Source organism: Carcharodon carcharias, chromosome 18 (genome assembly GCF_017639515.1).
Source record: "Carcharodon carcharias isolate sCarCar2 chromosome 18, sCarCar2.pri, whole genome shotgun sequence".
NCBI lineage: Eukaryota > Metazoa > Chordata > Chondrichthyes > Lamniformes > Lamnidae > Carcharodon > Carcharodon carcharias.
Genome location: NC_054484.1, coordinates 58,681,663 through 58,691,312, shown reverse-complemented (window position 1 = coordinate 58,691,312; position 9,650 = coordinate 58,681,663).

Sequence of the window (9,650 nt, the reverse complement as noted above, 5' to 3'; positions counted from 1 at the left end):
AGCAAGCTCAGTTAGAACTGTTGACATTATCCCCTCTCAATATGCCACAATTTGGGAGAATTGATCATTTTGAACCAGCCACAGACGATTGGTCTCAATACATAAAACGCCTCACGTTCTGTTTTCAAGCGAACGAGATTATAGAAGAGAAGAGGCGAGTGATCTTTGAGTACTTGTGGGAGCAAAACATATGGTTTTATTTGAAGTTTGATGGTTCTCAGTGCCCCAGATTCAAAAAATTTTGATGAATTAATGGGCCTAATGAAGGGTGACATTCAACCCAAACCCTCAGTCAGGATGCAGAGGTTCAGGTTTAATTCACAAAGCAGAGCCCCAGGTGAGACAATTGCATGCTACGTGGCAAATTTGAAGCAGTTAACGGAACATTGAGAGTTCGGTATGACTCTGAACGACATGTTCAGGGATCGTTTAGTGTGTAGTGTGAAAGGGGACACTATACAGAAAAGATTATTGTACAAAGTGAATCTGGATTTCAGGAAGGTGCTAAAGATTTTGCTGGTCATGGAAAGCGCAGTAAGAGATTCACAAGCAATAAATGGTGCACAAAATAGTGCCATCCTCCACATCAGGCGGGAAACCTCAAACAAAAGTGCACAAAAAAGCGAGACTCTACTGAGAAGTGGAAAACAGCCACCACTAGCTGAAGAATAAAGAAAAATAACTTAGCTGCGAAATTGAAGAGTAATTTTAATAGAGGTGGAAACAATCAGTCTTTTAGCGATTGTCAGTTTAAAAAAATCAAATGCTACTATTGTCACAGAAATGGACATATAATGAGACAATGCAAGGAAAGACTTGAGCAGGCTTGTAAGCAAAAGAAGAAGCCCAATGAAATCTACAATGTAGAAGAGCCTAAAACAACAAATTCAGACATTTACTCATTGTTTAATCTGTAAGTTGGAAAGACAGAACAATATTTGTCACAGGGAAAGTAAATGGTAAACTTGTTAAAATGGAAGTAGACATGGGAGCTTCCACTATAGTAATTGGGGAACGTATCTTCAGATATCTGAATAATGGTGATCAATTAAGCTTGGAACGAACAGCTGCCAAGATAAAAACTTACACAGGTGAAGACATTCAAGTAAAAGGCATTAGAAGAATAACTATCCATTATGGAAGCCAATTGGCATTGAGAGGCAGAGGACCAAGCCTTCTAGGGCAAAAATGGCTAAGGGAAATCAACCTTGATTGGCCACAGATTCCAAAAGAAAGCCAGAAGCGTTCCTGTTTTGAAAAAGGAGTGTGAAAGGACTCAAAAAAAATGCTGGCTGTCTTAAGCCAAACTCTGGAAGAACAACAGAAGGAACTCAAAGAGACCCTGCTTGATGATAGAGTTCGAGACGAGGTGAGCAATCTTCGAAGGGAAAAAGAAAACTTGTTGAAAGACCTTCACACACTACAGGATTCCCTTAGGCCAAAGCTTGTACCTCTGGAAAAGTATGAAAAGAAACAAAAAGAATTCAGCACTTATCTGAATAAACTGAAGAATCAATTGGCAGAGAAGACACAACAATGTTCAATTTTCCAGGAGGCAGCAAACAGCTACAAAAAAAAAGAGATGGAAGAGCTGAAGAATCAGCTAAATGAAGCCGAAGAGGCTTCAGAAGCAAAAGTCACAGAATTTTCCAAGAAGCAGACATAATGAAATTTTGGGAGACTCAGCCACTGAGCTCAGACAAGTCAAGCTTGCATCTGAGACAGTGAAGTCAAAAAGAAGGCCGAGATTAACATCTGCGCTAGAAAGAAGGCAGCATGTAGAAAAATACAGAAATACTAATAGGACCTTAACTCTCATAGCATAAGAATACATTTTCGCACATAGGCCTGGCAATCAAATCGCAAACGCTCACACCCTTAGTCGTTTGGCTTTACAAGAAAATGATGAGCACGTCCCAGTTTCACAGGAACTTGACTTACTGCTAAATTTCTTAGATTCCTCGCCAGTATGTGCTCGACAGATCAGAGATTAGACAAGTCGTGACCCAGTCCTATCTCAAGCACGAGAACAAGTACTTCATGGTTGGTCACAGGAATCCGCATCTGATAAAACAACCAGTCAGAATAGCATCTTATTATGGGGTGCACTAGTGATAGTTCCTCCAAAGGGAAGGGAGCCACTTTTAATTGAACTACACAGCGCACATCCAGGAATTTCTGAAAAGGTGGCCATAGCACGCAGCCACCCATGGTGGCCTGGGGTGGATGGCGAGAGAGTTAAGTAAAGCAGTGTGTGCAATGTCAGAAACTGCAAAAGTTGCCTGTTACAGCTTGGGAGTGGCCAGGTATACCCTGGGTATGGTTACACATTGACTACGTTGACCCTTTCCTGGGAACAGTGTTTCTGCTCATAGTCAATGCCCATTCAAAATGATTGGATGTATATGAGGTGAAGTCACCATCAGGCGCTACAATTGAGAAATTATGTCAGAGTTTTGCCATTGACAGTCATTTCTGATAATGGCACAGCATTTACGAGTGCTGAGTTCCAACAGTTTATCAGCCTCAATGGTATCACTCATGTAAAAACTGCACCATTCCACCCTTCCTCAAACGCACTGGCTAAAAGGGCGGTTCAAACTTTCAAGGCAGGCATAAAAAAGCTAACTAGCGACTCCTTGGTAACCAAGCTAGTACGCTTTCTTTTTCATTACAGGACTATCCCTCACACAACAAAAAGTGCCACTCCTGCAGTGTTATTGTTGAAAACCAATCTCAGGACAAGATTGACCTTAATAATGCCGAATTTAGAGGGGAAGTTAGAAAGAAGTCAGGGAAGCCAGAAAACTTGACATGACTTGCATAGTAGTGTGAGAGTATTTACCATGGGAAAGCTGGTACACCTGATAAACTTAAAGCGAAAGACCAAAGTGGTTAAAACTGGTGAAATAAGTGCGGTGACTGGACCTCTATCTTAACACGTGGAGGTGGAAGGCTGGATTACTTGTAAACACGTGGACCATTTAAAGAAGAGAGAGACAAATCACCAAGATTTGGTGACCATGACTGGGTCTGTGTTTCCTGTTGAGGATGCTCAACCTAGGACTGACATGTCTGATGTTCCTGTAAGAGTTGAGGATACAGAATTGCAAGTGTCCATCGAAGCACCTGATGTTCAGGCAACTCTGGAAAAGGAGGTTTCTGACAAAGAATCTTAAGTTGTGGATCTGCGACGTTCCACACGTACCAGGAAATCAACTGAAAGACTGAACTTATAAATTCCTTACCAAGTGTAAATATTATGTTATCTTGAAAAATATGTACTTGTAAATATAATATGTATAGCCAAGTTAAAAGGGGAGGGATGTAATAATTATGATTTTATTTAGTGTGTAACATACCTTTAAAAATACTACTTAAGAACACATTATCTGTAGTAACCAATAGGAGAATAGCATGGACTACCTAGGCAGGCAGTGTAAATAAACTTAATGTTTCCACCCAAGAAGTGTCTGCAGATCAACTATATCACAAATAATACAACACAACCACCCTTACAACAAATATATTTTGAATACTGCTTATCTCGTCTCTTCTAAATTGTTGGGACAGTTACTGACATTGAAATAAAAACCTGCTCTCTTTAGCTCCCATTTTCCTCCTTTTATAATTTAAATGAACTTTATGAGGATTCTCCCTTGATTTGTTTCACTCTTTGTTCTGTAAGACAATGACTGATATCAAGCTTTAATTTCCACCAGATTTATTGAATCTTCCGCTCTATGAATTGAATAAGAACTCTAGTACTCACTCCAACCTCATATTCTCAAACTGTCTCTCTCTGAATGTACCTTTAACCTATGCCATCTCTTCAATCTTTCTTACTTCCAATCCAACTTTCTATTTCCTGGAAACATGTTTGTATTCCTTTATCTGTAAGTAAAGTGGTCCCTCATTCTCCAAACTACAGATTATATTTTTTTCTAAATTTATAGATGTTACCAGTAACTGTCAAGTTATTGGTTTATTATGTCATAAACTCATACAACATTTTCTTTAATACCATGGTAGATCAATTATCATTACCTTCAACATCTCTAAAACTTTTGAGCAAATCGAGAATCCACTTTCTTCTCAAATTGCTCTCTCTGTACCACAGTTTGATTCTTTGATTCTTTTCCATTAACTCGGGGTTCTTCAGACTCTATTCTCTCTACCAATTTGTTCCTCCTCCATACCAATGATCTCCTCTGCTCAATATCCTGTCCAATAGTGCCTGAACATTAAACCATGCTTCGGAAAATGTTGCAGGAATGATTACACATTCTAAGAAAACCTTCCTGGCTTTCCTTCCACATATGCATACAAGCACTAAGACCGCCTTTTTCTACCTCTGTAACATCACCTGACTTTACCCCTGCCTCAGCTCATTTGCTGTTCGAACTCTCATCCGTGCTTTTACCTCTAGACTTGATCATTCCAATGCACTCCTAGCCCTACCAGACTCTACCTTCCATAAACTGGAGGTCATTCAAAACTCTGCTTCCAGGTCCTTACTCACACTAAGTCTCGTTCACCCATCACTCCCAGTGCTCCCTGACCTACACTGGTTCCCTATTAAGCAACACCATGATTTTGAAATATCCTTGTTTTCAAATCCCTGCATAGTTGCCCCTCAATATCTTTGTAATCTCCTACAGCTCCACAACCCTCAGAGGTATCTGGACTCCTTTAATTCTGGCCTCTTGAGCATTCCGGATTTTAATTGCTCCACCATTGATGGCTGCGCCTTCAGCTGCCAAGGCCTAAGTTCTGGTATTCCTTCCTTCCACCTCCCCATCTCTCTTTCCTCCTTTGAAATGCTCATCTCTTTGACCAAGCTTATGGTCATCTTCTCAAAGTCTCATATGACTTAGTGTCAAATTTCACTTTATAAAAAGCTCCTATGAAGCGCTTTAGGATGTTATTATGCGAAAGGTACAATGTAACTTCAGGTTGTTGTTAAATTAAAAGGGAAATTGAGAGAGTTCTGTTTTACTTTGGGTTTCACTATTCATTTCAGGCTCTAAATACATAAACTTGGTGTCTTCACAGAATCATCATATCCCATTAGCTTTCACTTTTTTAACCTTGGTGATGTTCTCCTCTCTGGTGGTGCCCCTTCACCTTGGCTTTTCAACTTAATACAAAGTCATGCTCAGAATTAAGTTAGTAAAATAATTCAAGATTTAATTTGGCAGATCAGATTCAAATGATTCTTAGCATACTGTATCAGTGAAATAATTACTGTGCAATTACCGATCCATTCCCAAATGATAGCAATTAAGAGGAGTGCACTGTTCTTCAGTAGTGATTTAGACAACAGGTCTCTTGATAACATTTTTCCTTAGCAGGAGTTCACACACCACGGTGTGTTTCAAAATCTATCGAATGCTATGATAACATCATGAGAAATAAGAATTCCCCTCTCTCAGATTATTGCTTTATGATGGTAGTACCACATAAATGCCCTTGGTGTATGGATCTGAAGTGCCAGAAGCAACATTTGTTACATGTATATTGGCTCTATCATTATGGGATACCCAAGGCACGTTGTACACCTGCGTGGGGATAAGCTGATCTCAAATAACAATGCAAGGTCAGCTCATTTAAATATTTTAATTGTGTTCTGGGGCTACAATACATGATGCGCTGGGAGGGCCATTGAGGCCAGGTGTTAGGTGTTAGCTGCTGGCTACCCGCATGCCACATTTCCTCCAAACAGATGGCATTCACAAAATTACACATAGAATCTTTTTGCTTCTTTGTTTCATTGTCAAACTAATATGCCGAGACCAGTTATTCCAGCTGTACTCTTGTGCCACTGGAATAGGAATTCCATCCACCCTACAGGCTTCATTATGATCCTGCATTTTAAATCCCAGGGAAGTGGTCATTTAAAGATATGGAGCAGAGACTCACACCAATACTGACACTATTAGAGCAACCACTACACAAGCCTGGCTGTATCTAACAGCATTGTCCAGTTGAGGGAGAATGGGAGACCAGTCTGGCTAGAGATGTATATGGGTGCAACTGCTCTCCCAATGCTTTAGTAGGCCTCATATTCTACCAGCATTGCAGGGCCCATGTGTGGCCCTTGCACACCAAGCATGCTTTCTTCATGCACGTGTACTTACTGCTGGCTAGAGTTGAGGCATGATTGTTGGAATTTCCAGGGAATTTCAGGATCCTGAAATTTCCAACACAATTACAAAGATGACATCAGCGTTGGAGGGGCAGCCAGGTGAAAGAAGCATTCCACCTCCTCAGTCAGAGATTCTCATCAGGACCAGGAGCTGTTAGAAACAGATCCTGCTCCAGTTTCCTGCCTAGTCCACCTGACTTGTGCCCTGAAAAAGAATGGAACTTTTGGGTCTCTAAACTGTCTACACAAATTTTGTTCTTCCCAGTTGCTATCCCAGTTTATATTTTTCAATTGTCCAAGTCAACCATTATTGCTCTATTCAAAGTTATAGCAGCAAATGATAGGGTCATAATTCAACATCATTCCACATATTTTTCAAGATAGAAAATAGATGATAACTCACAAGTCAGAGACCTGTGCCTATGCTGCATGGATGTGCAACCATCTGCCAATGTGTGGTCCTATATCCATTTCCAACCCAGATACTCTGTAAAGGGACTGCTGGAGAACGCTCAATAAAGGCCTCAAAACTTCCCAAAATATTCTTTCTTTTGGAGTTGGAAGAAGCAGTAGTGCTCCTCTTGGCTCCACAAAATGTGTGGGGGACCCTGCCATCCCACCCTGGTCCCCTGCCATCCTGCTCCGGTTCCCTTTGATCTTCCCCGTCTCCCAATGAATTTGGTTGACATTTTAGTTGAAATTTTGGATGAAATTAGTTGACCCCTTACAGGAGGATACAAGACAGGTTAATGAAAACTGCAGTTAGCTGGCAATCATGACTCACACCTAACAGTCATAACCTCACCTACTTCACACTGCTGCAAGCCTCACTCCTGCAGCTCTCAGCTTTCCCCACACAGCCAAGCTATTCAACTGTGGCAGCCATATCAGCCAAACACATTGCACCATATTTCCTCTCCCTTGCAGGGCAATGTGACCCATAATTGAAGGCAGTAGCATCCCCTCATCACACAATCTCTTCTGATTTACATGTTGCAGATCATTTAAGCATGCACTTTTTACTTTCCCCACCCACTTCCCTTGCCCCTGCCCTTTATTCTTTCAGATATGCAAGAACTGCTATCTGGTCTATCACTGGCACAGGAGTCTGAAGTCTAAGAGATGAATGAAGAAACACCATAATTTACTCTGATACACTCAGCCACCAGCTCAGATACTGACACTGTGCATAGTGGGTCATATAGAAGCAAGATCATGTGGTGAGTTGGTGGACACGAGTGGCCTGTAGTCAAGTCAGGGAAAGATAGTGAGAGTGCCAGCTCCCAGGAGGGGTAGGTCGTGCATGGATTTTGCTACAGAGGACTCCGAGTAACACTTTGATCAGTGGAGAGGTGGCAGTATAGGAAAAGGCTGATAGGGATGCCCAGTGATGTTTGGTGTATTGGCAGACCTGGCAGAAAGCCTGGTGTCACTGTCAAGGAAGAATCCCAGCACTAATTTCGCCCAGGGCTTTGTATAAAGCTTGGAGCCCATCTTTTTCAGCACAGCAGTGCTGGCGAACATCTTAACAACACTTGTGGACCCAACCATGTCTGATGGTCAATGTCTCCGATTCTATCTGCAGCAAAAACAGAGGCTGCACAACATTTAAGTGCTGCAGCGGAAGCACAGATTGAGGTCATGAGACCCAGGCTTGTTGCTATGCAAGTCCAGCTTGATACTCTGTATACTCAGACTGCTGCCATTGTGGCTACCAAAACCATTGATCAAAGGGGCTGGCAGACTCTCTCAGCAGCCCAGCAATCCGTGCTCCAGCAGATTACCCAGACTGTTGAGGCACCACCACGGAGAAGAGGGAGTGGCTCCATGGAGCATGAACCTGCTGTCGTCTGTCAAGATGGAAACACTTGTACTGCCACTCCACCAGTGCCCCTACTGGCATGTCAGCCAGTCAGCCAAAGCTGCTGCCACCCACACTGAGGTGATGCAGTCCAAAACCAGATCCTCTAGGTAGCAACTGCTTGAGAGTACCCTGCATCTGCAGCCTCTCCTCACTGAAAGTCTGCCTTCTGCCAGCTATGCTGCTGCCAGTGAGGCAGAACCCCATAGGAGCACTAGGCCAGGCAAAGGCGCCAGCACAACAGACACTAAGGGAATGCATAAGGATGAATAGTTGACTTTTGTATCTAATACTGAATGGTTTGTTGGATAAGGTTAGTGTGAAATGACTTCCTTGTGATGGCTTTTATTTCAGCATTGCAGCTATGAGGACTCTGATGTTCCAGAACAACATCAGATGTCTGCTTGTGGTACAATGGGGATTTGGGTTTGTGTTCAGTGGAACTGCAGTTGAATGGGGTAATGATGGATAGCCTGGCTGGAAAGGGGATTTGCTGATGTTTCCTCCCTTCCTCCTCCTCAAGTTGCTCCCTGTATCCTTGATGGAAAGGACTAGTCCCTCATAATGGTCAGGTTATGCAGGCCATCACAAATCAAAGTGCTGGAGGGCTCCCTCAGAGGTTCAGGGTAATGAACTATTGCTTCAGAACCCCAATGGACTGTTCTATGATGTTTTGGGTGGCAGCATGGCTCTCATTGTATGCTTGCTGATGGTGTATGGTTTGAGTGTGGAGTGAAAAAGTATAAAGCAGATAATCATTCTCTGGTTTGATATGGTGACTTAAATACGGAGGGAACAACAAACATGCCCAGAATGAAAGCATCATGATGGCTGCCAGGATAGCAGGCTTTCACCTGCATGATATGCAGACTGTTGCCAAACACGAACTGCATGTTCAAGTGGTAACTTTGTGGTTGTGATGCATTTAGATGAGGAGGTTGCAGAGGTACATTCGTGCAGTCGATGCCACCTTGCACCACGGGGCACCTGCTCATCCTGGAAAAACCATGTGCACAATCTGCCTTCTCTCTGGTCAGAGAGAACACAATAAACTTCCCTCTCCTGGCATAAGGAACATTTGCCACCTCTCTGATACAGCAGTGGACAGTGAATGATGAGATGTTACATGTTACCTAATCCATCCCGGAAAGAATCAGGTGAGAGGAAATTCAGGACCATAGTCACCATCACAAGCCATTGCCAGCACCAAGGTTGCAAATGTAGCAAGAGGTGATTAATATTTTGAAACATTTCTTTTGCAAAGTGCAGACAACACATTCTCTGATCCTTGCTTAGGGGGGAGGCAAAAGAAATACTCCAGGCCGGCCTGAGGTGGATGGACCTGCTACCACGAGACCTTTCCTCCTCCTCTGGGCAAAGCAACTAGCCTTATGTTCTGCTTCTGTTCCATCTCCCTTTCATGCTGCAGTCCAAGGGTGATTGCAACAATAGCACCCATTACTGAGAGAACCCTTGCAGTCACAAACATGGCCTTCTCCACATGCAGCAAGCTCAAAAATGAAAGTGCCAGCTTTATCACAATCTGTCTACTCTGCATACATCTGGTGCACCCTCCTTACATCCAATCCACAACTTCAACAAAATAGCATTTGGCCCGGGCCATGTGGAAATTGTCTCACA